Raw genomic sequence first — 14,570 nt, 5'->3', positions numbered from 1 at the left:
CTGTTTTCCCAGACATATTTGAAATAATCTCACAGAATCAGCGAATCATAAAATATGCTGAGTTGGAAGGGAGTCATCAGGATCATCAAGTCCAAATCCTGTCCTGTGTAGGGCACCACGCCATGTACCTGAAAGTATCATCCAAGTATTTCTTGAACTTGGGCAGGACTAGTGCAGTGCCCACTTGCCTAGGAAGCAGGTTCCACCACCCTCATGGTCACAGAAGTGAACAGATCAGTACCTGCTCCATGTCTTCCATTCGTGAGGAAGCCATAGACTGCAATGAGGTCACCCCTCAGCCTCCTCTTCTCCAAGATGAATAATCCAAGTAATGTAAGCCACTCCTCATAACTCATCCAATCCAGACTCTTCACCATCCTTGTTGCTCTCCTTTGGACACTCTCCAATACCTTGATGTCCTTTTTATATTGTGGTGTCCCAAACTGCACACAGTACTCAAGGTTAGACTGCACCAGTGCAGAGTAGAGTAGGAGAATCACCTCCCTTGACCAGCTGGCAATGCTATGCCTGATGCAAGCCAGGACATGGTGGCCCTCCTGGCTGCCAGGGTACACTGCTGGCTCATATTCGGTTTGCTATCTACCAGTACCCCTAGATCCCTCTCTGCCATGCTGCTCTCCAGCCACTCATTCCCTAGTCTGTACTTGCCAATAAGGTTGCCCTATGCCATGTTCAGACTCTGGCACTTACCCTTGTTAAACTTCATGTCGTTGGTGACTGACCATCTCTCTGACTTGTTGAGGTCTCTCTGCAGGGCCTGCCTGTCTTCAACAGAGTTGATAGCTCCTCCCAGTTTTGCATCAGGAAACTTGTTTAGAATTTTTTTTAGAGTCCTGCATCCAAGTCAGTGATGAAGACATTGAAGAGGATTGGGCCAAGGATGGAGCCCTGCAAGACCCCACTAGTAACTGATCCCCAGCCTCATATTACCCTATTCACTGTCACCTGTCACTCTTTGTGCTCGACCTGTAAACCAGTTGCTCACTCTTTGTATGGTTAGCTTGTCCAGCTGTATGCAAGACATTTTGTCCATGAAGATACTGTGAGAGACAGTATGAAAAAAAGCCTTGCTGAAGTTCAGAAACATCCACTGGCTTCCCTTGATCAACTGCATGGGTTACCTTGTCATAAAAGGAAATTAAGTTTGACAAGCTGGACTTTTCCCTCATGAAGCCAAGTTAGCTGTGACGAATGACTGCATTGTCCTCCAGGTGTTTTTCAGTACCTCCTAGAATAATCTTTTCCATAATTTTAACAGACACTGAAGTTAGGCTGACTGGCCTGTATTTTCCATGGTCCTCTTCTTCCTCTTCTTGAGCCATTTTCCAGCCGACTGGGATGTCTTCAGATTCCCAGGACCTCCCAAAAATCATGGAGAGAACTCGTGTTAAACTTCTGGTCCACCATTACTCCAAAGTAATCCTCCTCCAAGCTGTCCTCAATCCTTATGCCACCCAACATGTATTCATACATGGGATTGCCTCGACTCGACCAGGTGCAGAACCTTGCACCTGGTTGAACTTCATGCAATTTGCATGAGCCCACTTCTCAAACCTGTCAAGGTCCCTCTGGATGGCATCCCTTCCCTCCAGTGTGTTGACTTCATCACACAGTTTGGTGTCATCAGACAGACTTGTTGAGACTCAATTCCACTGTCCGTGTTGCCTACAAAGATGTTAAATAACTGGTCAAAGTACTGACCCTTGAAGAACATCACTCATCACAGATCTCCATTTGGACATTGAGCTAATAAACTAAAAATATCTACCTTACTTGTCTTTCTTTTGAGGTCAAGTTATCTGCATTTGGCACAATTCTGGTGTGAGAACATGTAACAGGGCAAGGAAACAGGAACAGGTTTTCAGCTGGCGACATGCATGTTCTTCAGCTGCTACATGGCATCACAGCTACTTCTTTTTCTTACCGTTGCTCCTGAAGGAACTTGTGCAGTTCAAGACACCTCCAGTTCCCCTGGATGTCCATGTCCATCTACTTACGTTCTTGTGCTCTTTACTCTTTTGTCTATGCATATAACAAGAGTGGTAGCCATGTCATGTAACATGCTTTTTTATAGAGTATATAAATTGTATCTAGATGAACTAGGGGGAGCATCAAAACCAGCCTAAAGTAAAAGACATGGAGTTCTACATGAGTAGATCTAGTCTGCTATTCATCTGGAATATGAAGTCATATTAAAGTCTATTAGATGTGCAGAACCATGAGTCACCAGTGATGGGTCATATTGCACGTACATCAAACAGCATATCTTCTAATGCCAGGATGTGAAATCTCTAATGCTAACATCACACATCACTGGTCAATCCAGGTCAAGCCATGTACTCAAAGAATAGAAAACTGCAAATGTGGTTAATTTGTGGGAAGGTGAAAAGTGTCCAGAAAACCAATACACTTGTTCTGTGATGGCCAGTGAAAAAAACCTGACTAGTTTCATATAAAAATCCTCCAGTTGCTCTACTTGAGAATAACTTATGCTTGGCAAACTGATTTTTTCTGTTTCAGTTTATAACCATTATCCTGCTGCTATGGTATAAAGGCTGCCATCTATACCTGGTACAGAGTGGGCAGTACAATGTAAATTAGTGTGACAGTACATATTTTTTTAGTCATTTACATATATATTTATAACTTATTATATTCATTTAAATATATTTATTTTTTTTTCCCCCATCTGTCTACATATTGGTGAAGTAATTCCTCCCTTTCCTTTTTTTTTTTTTTTTTTTTCCCCTGGTTCCTGAGATTTCTTTCTGCATTTTTTCCCCCACATGTTCCCATTAAAGCTCAAATTCTTTTTTTCTCAGGTTTCTCAATTTTTATTATATTCTTTTCCTAAATTGTTTGTGTGTCTTTCATTCTCTTATCTCAAACAAGTATAGAACAAGAAGTTACAGCTATGAAGCTCGGAAATAGGCATTTGGTATATTTGTTTCCCTTTGATGCCAGTGTTCCCCATAGGATGGTATTGCTCTATAACAGAAGGAGAATTCTAAAATAGAACTGGAATATACCAGAGAAGGAACATGAGGAACCAAAGAGAGGTGGAAAGAGAACTATTGCAAAGACAGTTTTTTATTATTATTATTTTGCCATTTCTTTAACATTATTCCAATTGTACGTGGAATGTTTATAAAATTGTCTCAGATGCTCTATTGTGTAACAACTGGCCAATTTGTGAATACCAGGACTTTGGAGAGTCTCCATATTTGATTCAGTGTTTACTCCCACCCAGTTATTTGGCATATCTGTAATTGCATAATATGTTAATTTTAAGGACTGAGAATCATAAGAATCTTCAATGTTCACCCATAAGGAGATAGAGAGAAACGATACCAATTTTAGATTTTTTTTAAGACTTAAATTTACTGGTTTGGTTTTGATGTTGCTTTATATTAATCTCACGTTTTAAGAAGCAGCTAAAATTTACTAAAATCTGGCCAAGCAGTAGCAGTCATTCTCTGAATCACATGAAAAAAAGTCCTTGTTCTCAGTACATTTTTAAATATAGGGTACATGTCCAAAGCACAATTTATTGTCTGACTCCATATGCGGGACAGGATTGATCTGTGATATAATCTACATTCATTTTTTTTCCTTGAGACCATATCCTGATTCAATGAGAGACAAAGACTTCCATTGACACCATTTCTAATCACTACTTGCCTTTCTAAAGGAAACCAAGGTGTATCAATAGAGAGAGAGTGGTTGCACTTTGGTATTCTGAAGATGGCCAGAGGATGAGAAGTACAGAATTGCAGTTCCTCTAAGGATAAGGCATGCCCAGAAAAAGCCACTTGGAATCCAGCTCTAATTACATCCTATCCAGAGATTCCACCTACACCGTGAATTCAGTACTATGGAAAAGGATGACATAATTTTGTTTGTTTGATTGTTTGTTTTTAAAAAGCCTGTCATATCCTGAAGATGCTCTATACGCTATGCATTTTGTTACAAAGATTGTTTTGTTTTTACTCTCTGTATATATGTATGTTTAGGTGTTTACAAAGTTGGTAGCTAAAAGTGAATCAACGAAGAGCTGGGAAAAAAGCTGCCTAAACAAATAGGTGTCAAATGCAATGTCAGACTCTCTAGGGCATCTGTAAGAAACAGAATCAAGTTCTTCTGTTGATAGGATAGCATGATTAAAAAAAGAAACAGACTCTCATTTGCATTGACATCTATAGTGTCTTTTCAATACCGGCTGAATTAAATTGAAAAAGAAGTGAACCAGATACAATATTGAAGCTAAAAATATCACTGGAAAAATGAGTTTTCATGGAAAGTCAGAGTGAAGGCTAAGGTACTCACTGGGGACATAGTCTACAAATTAATTCAAATGTAGTCAAATTGAAAAGAGCAGCATACACATTTTGAAATGTTATGTTACTATCAAAGTACACTTTCCTGTTCCTCCTGGAATTCTGAAGATTTCCCATCTATTTTCTTCAGAATATCATGATAAGTGGAAAAAAAAAGAATAAAGAAGTAATTGATTTTTACTGTGTGCTTCCTAATACAAGGCTTGATATCACATGATTTATTGATAACAAATCTGGTTAGAATTAGAATAAAAAGCAAAGAGTTACAAAATTTCTTAGTACAGGTGTGATAAAAATATACATGTATAATAGCACAATCATTTGGAAAAGCTCAAACACTAACTAAAACAGAAAGAAGAAAGTATATAACCTGATATTTCTTCTTCCTTTCATATGAACTTTTATTTAATCTATAAAATAGCAAAAAGGTCAACCATATGTAAAATGTATTCAAGTGTGTAAATGAAATTATTAATTACACAGTACAGCATGTGAAGTGAAATTTTTGTATGATTTTAAGCACTATATTAAATTTGTGCACATGATGAATTATGTTCAAATGACAGCTTCAGTGAAGTTAGAGGTCTCCTATCAAAATTTTAAAAACTTAAAAATTAGAAGAAAATATGTTGGAAAATAAATCTTTTGTAACCTAGCAGGCTTTTTCTTCCAATACTTGCTGAAGATTGTTGGAAAAAGCATATAAGCAGCAAGTGGTCTACAACCAATATTTCTCTTGATATTGCATCCCAGCCTCCAGCCTCTGAGCATTTTGGGTTTGCGCAACTTGAAGTTTCGTAATCTTTGCTTGAAAAATATTGATAAGAACTTGGTCCTACACTAATGACTAAGCACTAAAGAGTTAAGAAACATAAAGAAAGAAAAAAAAAATCCTTTGAATTTGGGTTGTGAGAATTAGGAGCAACTGATACAGAAAAAAAGTTTAAAAAAAAAATAAAAATGTTAGTGCAAGATTATATCTGCCCTTATAGTTTTTTTTATTTGTATCCTTAGTCTGTCACACTGTTTCTCTAAGCAATTAACTTTTATTTGAGAGTCTCTTAGAAATCTCGGAGAAGTCAAATCAGGGCCACACTCCTTACAAGTACACAAGAATTACTTACTATGCACTTTATTAAGTTAAGCATTAATATTGTCATAATTCCTGGTGCAATTTTCCAGAAATCTCAGCTGAGATATTGCTATTTAGTATGAATTCAGTGATCTAAATTCTTTCTCACAAATTCCTTGTCTTTTTTTTTCATTTGATACCTTTGTGCCACCTTGCTTACAGAATAAAATAATAGGAGAGATTAGGGATCATTAACTTCTCGCAGTAAAACAGAGCCCTGTGTCACAAAGCTATTACAATATTACTACTCTGTTATGGTTAGTAATTACTTCTCTGTTATGAAATGTTTTACAGAAGCACAACTTTTTACAGTGTCACCTAAAGATAGAAGGGGAAAAAAAAAAAAAAGTTGAATAATGAGACCTTCTTTCCTGACCTCTCTTACTAACATATAAGGATCTCAGAACAGACAAGATACCTTTGCAATCACTGTGGATTTGGCTAACCTTGATTGTGTGAATGGTTTAGAACTGATTTGGCAGGTTATTAAAAGGATAAGACATAGGTAGAGTTTGTTACAAGTGGTTAAGAAAGTTGTTAGAGTAACATGCCCTGAGTACAACCTAGAACGGACGTTTTCTAAAGAAGCTCAAAAGAGGAACTGACAGCATGAACTATCACACTGAGTAAACTCTGAAGTACTAGTGTGCTGTACCAGGAAGACCATAGTAAGTGTATCATCTCTATGAACGATTTAAAACTAGGTGGGAATGACTGTCAGAAATTAGCCAGACAACCACAACTTTCAGCATTAAAATTTAGATATTTGGACTTTCATATTCAAGTGCATTAAACTTTAGATAAAAAAATAGCTACTACTTATAAAAAAGCCAGTAGCTGTTCCACAGTCCAGTCTTTGTGAATTCATACATTTCAGGTAGACTTTTCTGACTGGACCCTGAAACCTGACAGTTCAGAGTTCAGCTTACCAACAGTGAAGTTTCAATAAAGCAGGAATAATATATTTAAATAATATGTAAGTGTCAGAATTGCCCTGTGTACCACAAGTTATTCATGTTTTATCCTAATTCAGTGTAACACGAAAATATTAAAAAACCAAGCAGACCTGCCCCAGTACTGCATATGCTATAAACACTAACATGTTAGCTTCAAGGAATACAAAATATTCTTACAATAAACCTGTGGAAATAATAAGAAATCTAAGGGTACCGAGGAAAATTGTTAATGCTCAAGCAGAAGTGAGTGTGAAGAGGAAGTTGAACACATACACTTGTAAGATTGCAAGAAACAAAGAAGCGGACAAAGTGAGTTAATCAAATTGAAGAACAAAAATGTGGGTTACATCTGCCCTAATGTGGACATCATTTATTTAGATGTCTGCAGCTGACCAAATCACTGTAATCCCCAGTTACTATCCTAACATTTTAGGCACTTCTCAGAAAGCACTTTGTATTGTCCAAAGTCAATCCCACAAAAAAAAAAAAAAAAAGAAAAAAAAAAAAAAAGCCCAAAGCAAAGAAGTCCAAACCCAAAGACCTCATACTGTTATATTTAAGTTTTTCTCTACAGAGTATGTCTCTTCACTTGAGCATGAATCTTCATGTTCGTTTTGACTCTGTTTCCGCTGGACATCTTTCTTTTCACATTACTAAAGCCTAATTACTCTTGTTACCACTCAATGGACAGCTCCATAAGTTGTAGGTGAAAAGACTGTTGAATATGACCTAGTGTTTTTTCTATAAAAGGTAATGGAAAGAGGAGTACAAAAGCAGAGATGTACTGAAAGCTAAAAACGAGCTGGAAGGTGACTGACAAACTTTTTTGTTTATTTTAGAAGTTAGTTAACCGTACAGTTACACATGGAAGTCCACAAGAAGATTAATTTGAATTTGTGGCAATTTTGGTTTTAGTTTATAGATGAAATTTAAAATTATTTATATACACATCTGAATAATTTAAGTTCAAAAATAATATTTTCTCTTCAGTTATTATCATGTAATGGCACTGCAGCAGTAATATTGTACTTAGATGATGCATTTATGGATGTATAAAGAAAAGGGTAAATTTTTTATATTATTATTATTGTAGTCTTTAATAACCCTTCAAAATGCTCCTTGCTGATATCCTGTCAAGTCAATCCTTAATAGTAGCAATGTTCTTGTGCAATACTAATATTAATGCTAATATTGTAAACTAAAGTTTAGTATCCAATTTTCATACAATTTTCATACCAAAATAGAAGAATTCAGACTTAGTAAAACAGGTTTTTTATTGTTGCAAAGGCAATTTTCCATTTTAATTTGTAGTTCTCTCCTTCATACCTCTATTTGCCACTTAACTGGAGAACCTTATTGACAGGAAGCACTAATGGTTTCTCAAAAACTCAAATGACTTCAATTTGGATTGCATCAGTTGACAAATTCAGAGTAAAGATTGTTAGCAAACTTCCAGTGAATCCAATTAACTAGAATATACCACTTTATTAAAAAGAAAGTGTTTTGTTTTGTTTTGCTTTGCTTTGCTTTGCTTTGCTTTGTCTGTTTTTTGTATTTTTTCCTAAGGCATTTCATCTTTTACAATCTTTAACCAACTCAGATTTGTGCAGTGGAGTAATACAGTCCCACAGGACCAAGACAGCCAAGATTTTAGCTTCTGCACTGCAGAGGTAAGAGCTCAAAAGCATTGAAAACCTCAGGAATTCTGAGTTATTCACTGTAAAAACATATATCCTAGCAGAAAAGCATTAGGATAAGCATACAACTCCAGGACTGACCAGAGAGTCAGTTATTCCAGGGCAGGTGGTGCTGAAGGTCCAACATTCATAGTTTTGAAATAGTTAGCTAATGCCAGGGCTACTGCATGCATGGGCTTTCAATCCTTTGGAAAGTTTGACCCAGCCAGGACCCTTAGGCTCACCAGAGTTAGCTCTCAAACCTACATCTCAAGATTCAAGAGTTCCCAGGTTCTATACTTCAGGATGACAGTTCCAGATTCTTTGAGTTCAGAAAACTCCGTAACACACTTGACATTTTGTCAGTTTTATGAACTAATTGCTCTCCAAGGACTGTATAAGTGGTATTGATATAGAGATACACAGATATATGTACCTATATGTTAAAATATATAATACATAATATGTATTAAAGGTAATCTGAGCTTTGCCACATAGTGATAGAATGTCTCTAAAAGCATTTCCAAATATATATACAGTAGCTCTGAGCAGGTGATGTCTGACTGGAAAATAACTTCTTTTTAAGATGAGTATATAGGTTTACTGTTGTCCTGCTGATCCTGAGTCAAGCCATGACAAAGGTGTGCAGTCCTGATGGGACAACTCTAGCAAAGTAAGTTTGCAGTGATAAAAAAGAACTGAATCACAGGCACAAGCTAATTTGTCAAATACTTAGTTAACATTTATCTTTTAAGGTTCTAAGTATTGAAGATTGGTTCTGTAAGTGGAACCAATGCTATTTGTTGCCTTTATGATTCAAGGTCTTTCTTTAGTGGATTAAATTTACAAATTATTTTCTTTTTCCTATTACAATATGCTTAGCAAAGCATTTCAGATCCAAGAAAAGACCTTTTTATAAGAGTGTTTCACTGCTATCTTAAAAGGTTATATAGTTGGCACATTTTAAAGTGCTCAAAAGAGAAAAATATTTTGCTGGGCACAGTAGGCATTACTTTGGATCTAACCCCGGGTGGTGCTGTGGTGGTTTAAAAGCTAGGTGGAAAATTACAGATCAGACTAGACTATGAAATGGAATATTTTTTTCAAAGCAAGAAAGAAACAGCAACAGAGGTTTGTTGGTTTGTTTTATATATTTATATATTTATATGTATACATATGTAGGATGAGGAAATCTATATATATACACCTCATCACTGTTTTCATTTCACACATCTATTCAGTCTCATTTGATTAAAAACTGTAGTCTGCAGTGATATAAAATAAAATAATAAATCATTTTTATCCTAAATATTTTATTTTGAGAATCTTAAAGAAAAAAAAGCCTCCTGCAATTTAGCAATAATGGTATGAAAGACTGTAAAAGTTTCACTTGCAGCACTCAGAAGAAAAGATGCTAAAAAATTCCCTATGAGCAAGTGTTTTTATACATAATGGGGAAAACCACAAGTGTGCATTCATGTGTGCATATTTGGAAGTTTATTGGTTTCAGAAATGGAAGCACAGTTGTAATGCTTTTATCCTATATGGACCAGGATTCTGAGGCTAAAAGTAACAGTATGAAAATGAAGGAGAATGCAGCCTCACAGCACCTCTTCCCCTATCATGTGACTTTGAGCATATGCTACTCCAGCTGGTACTAAGAGAAGAGGAGTTATAATCCCATTGTCCCAAACATATATTTTTTTGCATGTGATGTGAACTGCCAAATTATTTTGTATCCCATTGGGTGTGTATAGGAGCACAAGGGCTCAAAATCTTATTTTCTGGATGAGGTGCAAGAGACTGTGGGAGAAGAAATTTGGTTCATCTTTAGTATGTAATTTTGCAAAATCCTTCTGATAAAACGTGCTTATGAATGCAAATTTTTGTTCTCTAGAGAAAGGTCAAAACCTTCACATGGTAGGTTAGAGCAGTTGTAAAATGAGCCAAAGAACTTCAGAATTATATAGAATTTGCAAATGTCACTGTCTACTAAATCTAAGAAAAACTGAAAGTTCAAAACATCTGCTAGAAAAACCTCTTAAATAAGTCTTTTCTGAATGCAGAGGACAGTGGATATATTTTCAGTGTTAAATACCACAGTTCAGTTCTGGTGCTGAAAGCACCTTTTATGCAGATGAATGAAGCTTCACTCAGTTGTTCACATGCTTGAATTAGAGTGTTTTAATGATGCAGGCCTTGCAATGAAAGTAAGATTTTTATTTCACAATCACAGAAAACAGCCAACTAAGCCTTTTCTATTTACATTTCAAGGGTATAAATGGGATTATTTCAGGGTTACAGTCTGGAGCAGGGACAAAGTAAGATTTCAAGTCTTGCAAAAAAAAAGCAAATCTCCAAACATCTGTGCTATTTGTCTCACAGCTTCTCTTGAATTAAGGACAACAAAATAACACTGTACACTTCCCTGGTTTATCCTGCAAACTCAGAAAGATCAGGTCCTTGGAGTTCTTGAGCACCAAAGACTAGAAACAAATACCTGCCCAGAAATTATTTGCGACAATATGAACACAGCAGTATGACAAGCTTTCATCTGACTGATCAGCTTGAATATTGAAAGTTGTGCTCCTTGGAAAGCTAAAGCAAGCGGTAAACAAATTAATTAATTAATTAATTGAAGGCTCGCAGCTAACAAATTACAGAATCACAGAAACACGGAACCTTAGGGGTTGGAAGGGACCTCAAAAGATCATCTAGTCCAAACTCCCTGACAGAGCAGGATCACCTAGAGTACATCATACAGAAATGCGTCCAGCCAGGTTTTGAATGTCTGCAGCAAAGGAGACTCCACAACTATCTGGAACTGAGGGGCCCAGAACTGCACACAATATTCCAGATGTGGTCTCACCAAGGCAGAAGAGAGGGGGAGGAGAACCTCCCTTGACCTACTAACCGCACCCTTTCTAATGCACCCCAGGATGCCATTGGCCTTCTTGGCCACAAGGGCTCATTGCTGGCTCATGGTCATCCTCCTGTCCACCAGGACCCCCAGATCCCTTTCTCCTACACTGCTCTCCAGCAGCTCAGCCTCCAACCTGTACTGGTACATGGGGTTGTTCTTCCCCAGATGCAAGACTCTACACTTGTCCTTGTTGAATTTCATCAAGTTTCTCCCTGCCTGTCCAGGTCTTGTTGAATGGCAGCACAGCCTTCTGGTGTGTCAGCCACTCCTCTCAGTTTAGTGTCATCAGCAAACAGCTAGCAAATTTTACCACCCCTTTCTGTTACTGTCTCAATAATGTCTCTGAACTGACTCAAATATTTTGTTCTGTATGCTTATGTCTTATTCTATGTTTGTCCAATAATTTGATACATATTGTGGCTCTTTCACAGTAATGCTTGTTGAAGTGTATGAGGAAGAAAAGTGTCATTTTTCATCTTCACAAAACAAAGAAGCTGAGGAATAGAAAGGGAGTGAGAACATTCAAAAATTGCTACTGATGCAAATCCTTGAAAAGGTTAGCTGTAAGGTTCTAAATATGAAGTGAGATACATCCTTTTTCATCAAAAATTAGTTTGTTTTCTGTGGATATTGTTTTAGATAACACCTTAGCAAGGCATCAATGTGAAACTGCTTAAGCAGATTAGTTAATCATGTTTAAAAAAAATCACACAAGTTAGAAAATCTTGTTCTATTGCTGAACATCAGCTTATAGAAGAAGGTTTTTTATGTTTCATGTGTTTCTCCATCATTTAGTACATCAAAGCTTACTTTTGCTAATATTCAGAAGCTCGTTATTTCTGCAAACAGTCCAGATGGCAAACTTTTTTTCTCCAGGACTTGGAAAAAAAAGATAAATAGAAAAAAATTGGATGAACAAAGTCTCAGTAAAGTAATTTAAAATTTATAATGGGATATTTGCAGGCATGTTTTTTCTTCTATGCTTACTCAAATGTCTCATACAAACTTATAAAGGAGGTAGAATAAGATGAGAGTTTAAAATTGGCATTTTAAATATACCAATAAGCAGTATCTAACAGGCTGTGGAGGTCATCCCTTTATGGGGAAGAGACTTGTGCCTTGTTCCCACCTAAAATAAATTATTTTTCCTTGTTTAACAAGTACATCAAAAGTACGGATATAGTAACATTGTGCTTGGTACCATTCTCAGAGCTTTTGGGGCACTGAGACTGATGTTCTTATATTTTTTCAGTGTATTTTTTCAGTGGGAACTATTTCTTTACTTGTATATTACCAGATAGGTGAACATTTGATAGGATATAGATTTTTTAGCATTTTTCTAATGGTGTCATGTTGCTTCCTGTAATGAAGCTTCAAATGAATGTTTTATCTCCTTTATATAAACTTTATGGTACATTAGAATAGCTGCTGGTAGGTTTGGTAGCCAGCCATAGCCAATGTATCTACTATACATATTTAACAGTATTTCCCGTCACTACACACAAGTAGTGGACCTTCCTATCACAATCCTGATAGCAATAAAATGTCCTAGAATGCAATGCATTACTATTTTATGTACTGAACTCTTTTGGTAGCATGTATTTTCTGCATAAATACACTATTCAGCATGAAAGCATTTACCTGTCACTACTCATCATGATAATTTTAATCATATCTCCTGTTGACCTGATCATCTGGACTGTCTACTGAAAGCCCTTTATTATTTTGCAGCCCATTAATTTTACTAATTTTAATTGTGTGCAGTTTTGACAGCTTTAAGTTTCTTGATATCCTAGAGACATCTTACCAAAATATGCCAAATTATTTAAATTAATGCTGTAATTGGTGCATTAGGTAGGACTACAGAGATGGGAAGAGAGGGAAAATAAAAAATAAAATGTTAAAAAGATATAATCTGAATCTAAATGTGAGCTTAGTGTTAAATGGTGACATTGAGCATAGCCTTGAGAAAGAGGGAGACAGTACTTGGTGTTAGACTCCATGACATTATGCTGCAAATGTAGGATTTCAAATACAGTTCGTCTGTAGCAATTTCTCTCCTGATGTGTTGTGAATTCAGTAATGTAGCATACCTACAGAACTTGGTTAGTTCAACTAAGCCAGAAAAAAATAAAAAAAAGCAAACTTTAGTTCCTGTATTTTTCTCTTGTTCCCAGTCACTGTTCCAGTTCATTAATGAAATCCCTGAGTTGTAGTACAAGTCATCACCTCTTCTGGGACAACTGAAGAAACCTAATACAAGGCAAATTTTTTTGAAAATAAATTTCAAACAGGAAGGAACAACACATTAATTTTCTTGAGGAAAGCAAGTAAGTACAGTTCCAACTTCCCTGCATGGGCAGGGACACGTTCCCATGCTTAGTTCTCTCACATGACAGAGATAAATCAAAGCCAAACCAATTCTTATTGAAGACTTTTTGTTTTGCCTTGTCATGTTCTTTTAATTCCTTTGTCACTGGAAAGCTTTGTTCTAATCTTTCCTGAAAGCATGTAACCTTCCAGTTTCTTTTTTGACATTGCAGGTATTTTTCTGCCAGTGCAGTTTAACGTCCATAGCTACTGGATCTTCAAAGTCATCAGCTGACAAGCTGGTGTATGAGATATATATGTAAATTGCAAGGAGGGAGAAAACTTTAGTTCAAAGGAAACAGAAAATAAATCCACTGTTTATAAAGAATGGTTTCAAAAACAACCTCTGTTTATTCAAAATAATAGAATCATCCCATTACAGAAGGAACTGTATCAATTCGAAGTGTTCTGACTTCTTTTTATTAAATAAATGCACTTTACCTCCTTTATTAATAACTATACATTTATTATTAGAAAACCCCACAAACTGCTTTTACATTCTCTTACTTGAATTTAGAAATGGATTTGAATAGACTATTTAAAATTACATGTTAAAGATACAGGTGAGCGATTCCACTTGTACTGAAACGCACTTATTATTTAAGGCCTGAAAAGGTAGTCAATTTATGTCATCAATGCAACTAAAAGAAAAAACATAAGCATAAACATTCTCTAAAAATTGTGATGGCTTTTTTGTTGTCCACATGCCTATGGGATATATGAGCTGAAAGGAAAAAAACTCAAGGATAGCAAATAGAAGTAAAGGTAAAGTGGCAGGGGATGAGAAAGACCATTAGAGGGCAATTTTTTTCACTGAACAAGCTGGAAATATCCCATGATGTTGTATTCAAGATTGAAAGATCACTGGAGAATCCTTACACTTCTTTACAAGCCCTGCTTCCACTCCTGCTGCACACTGCTTAAAACCACATTGCTGATCTTAACCACATAGCAGCAGTTCACTGTTATGGGATATTAGGAAAGGTGAAATCATATTCTTTTTCATAGAATCATAGAACTATTCAGGTTGGAAAAGGCCCTTGGGATCACTGAGTCCAACCATCATCCCTACTCTACAAAGTTCACCCCTAAACCATATCCACCAACACCACATCCAAACGACCCTTAAACACATCCAGGGATTGTGACTCAACC

This window comes from Chaetura pelagica, unplaced genomic scaffold, assembly GCF_000747805.2.
Source record: "Chaetura pelagica isolate M959 unplaced genomic scaffold, ChaPel_1.0 scaffold106, whole genome shotgun sequence".
Lineage (NCBI taxonomy): Eukaryota > Metazoa > Chordata > Aves > Apodiformes > Apodidae > Chaetura > Chaetura pelagica.
This window is presented reverse-complemented; position numbering follows the sequence as displayed.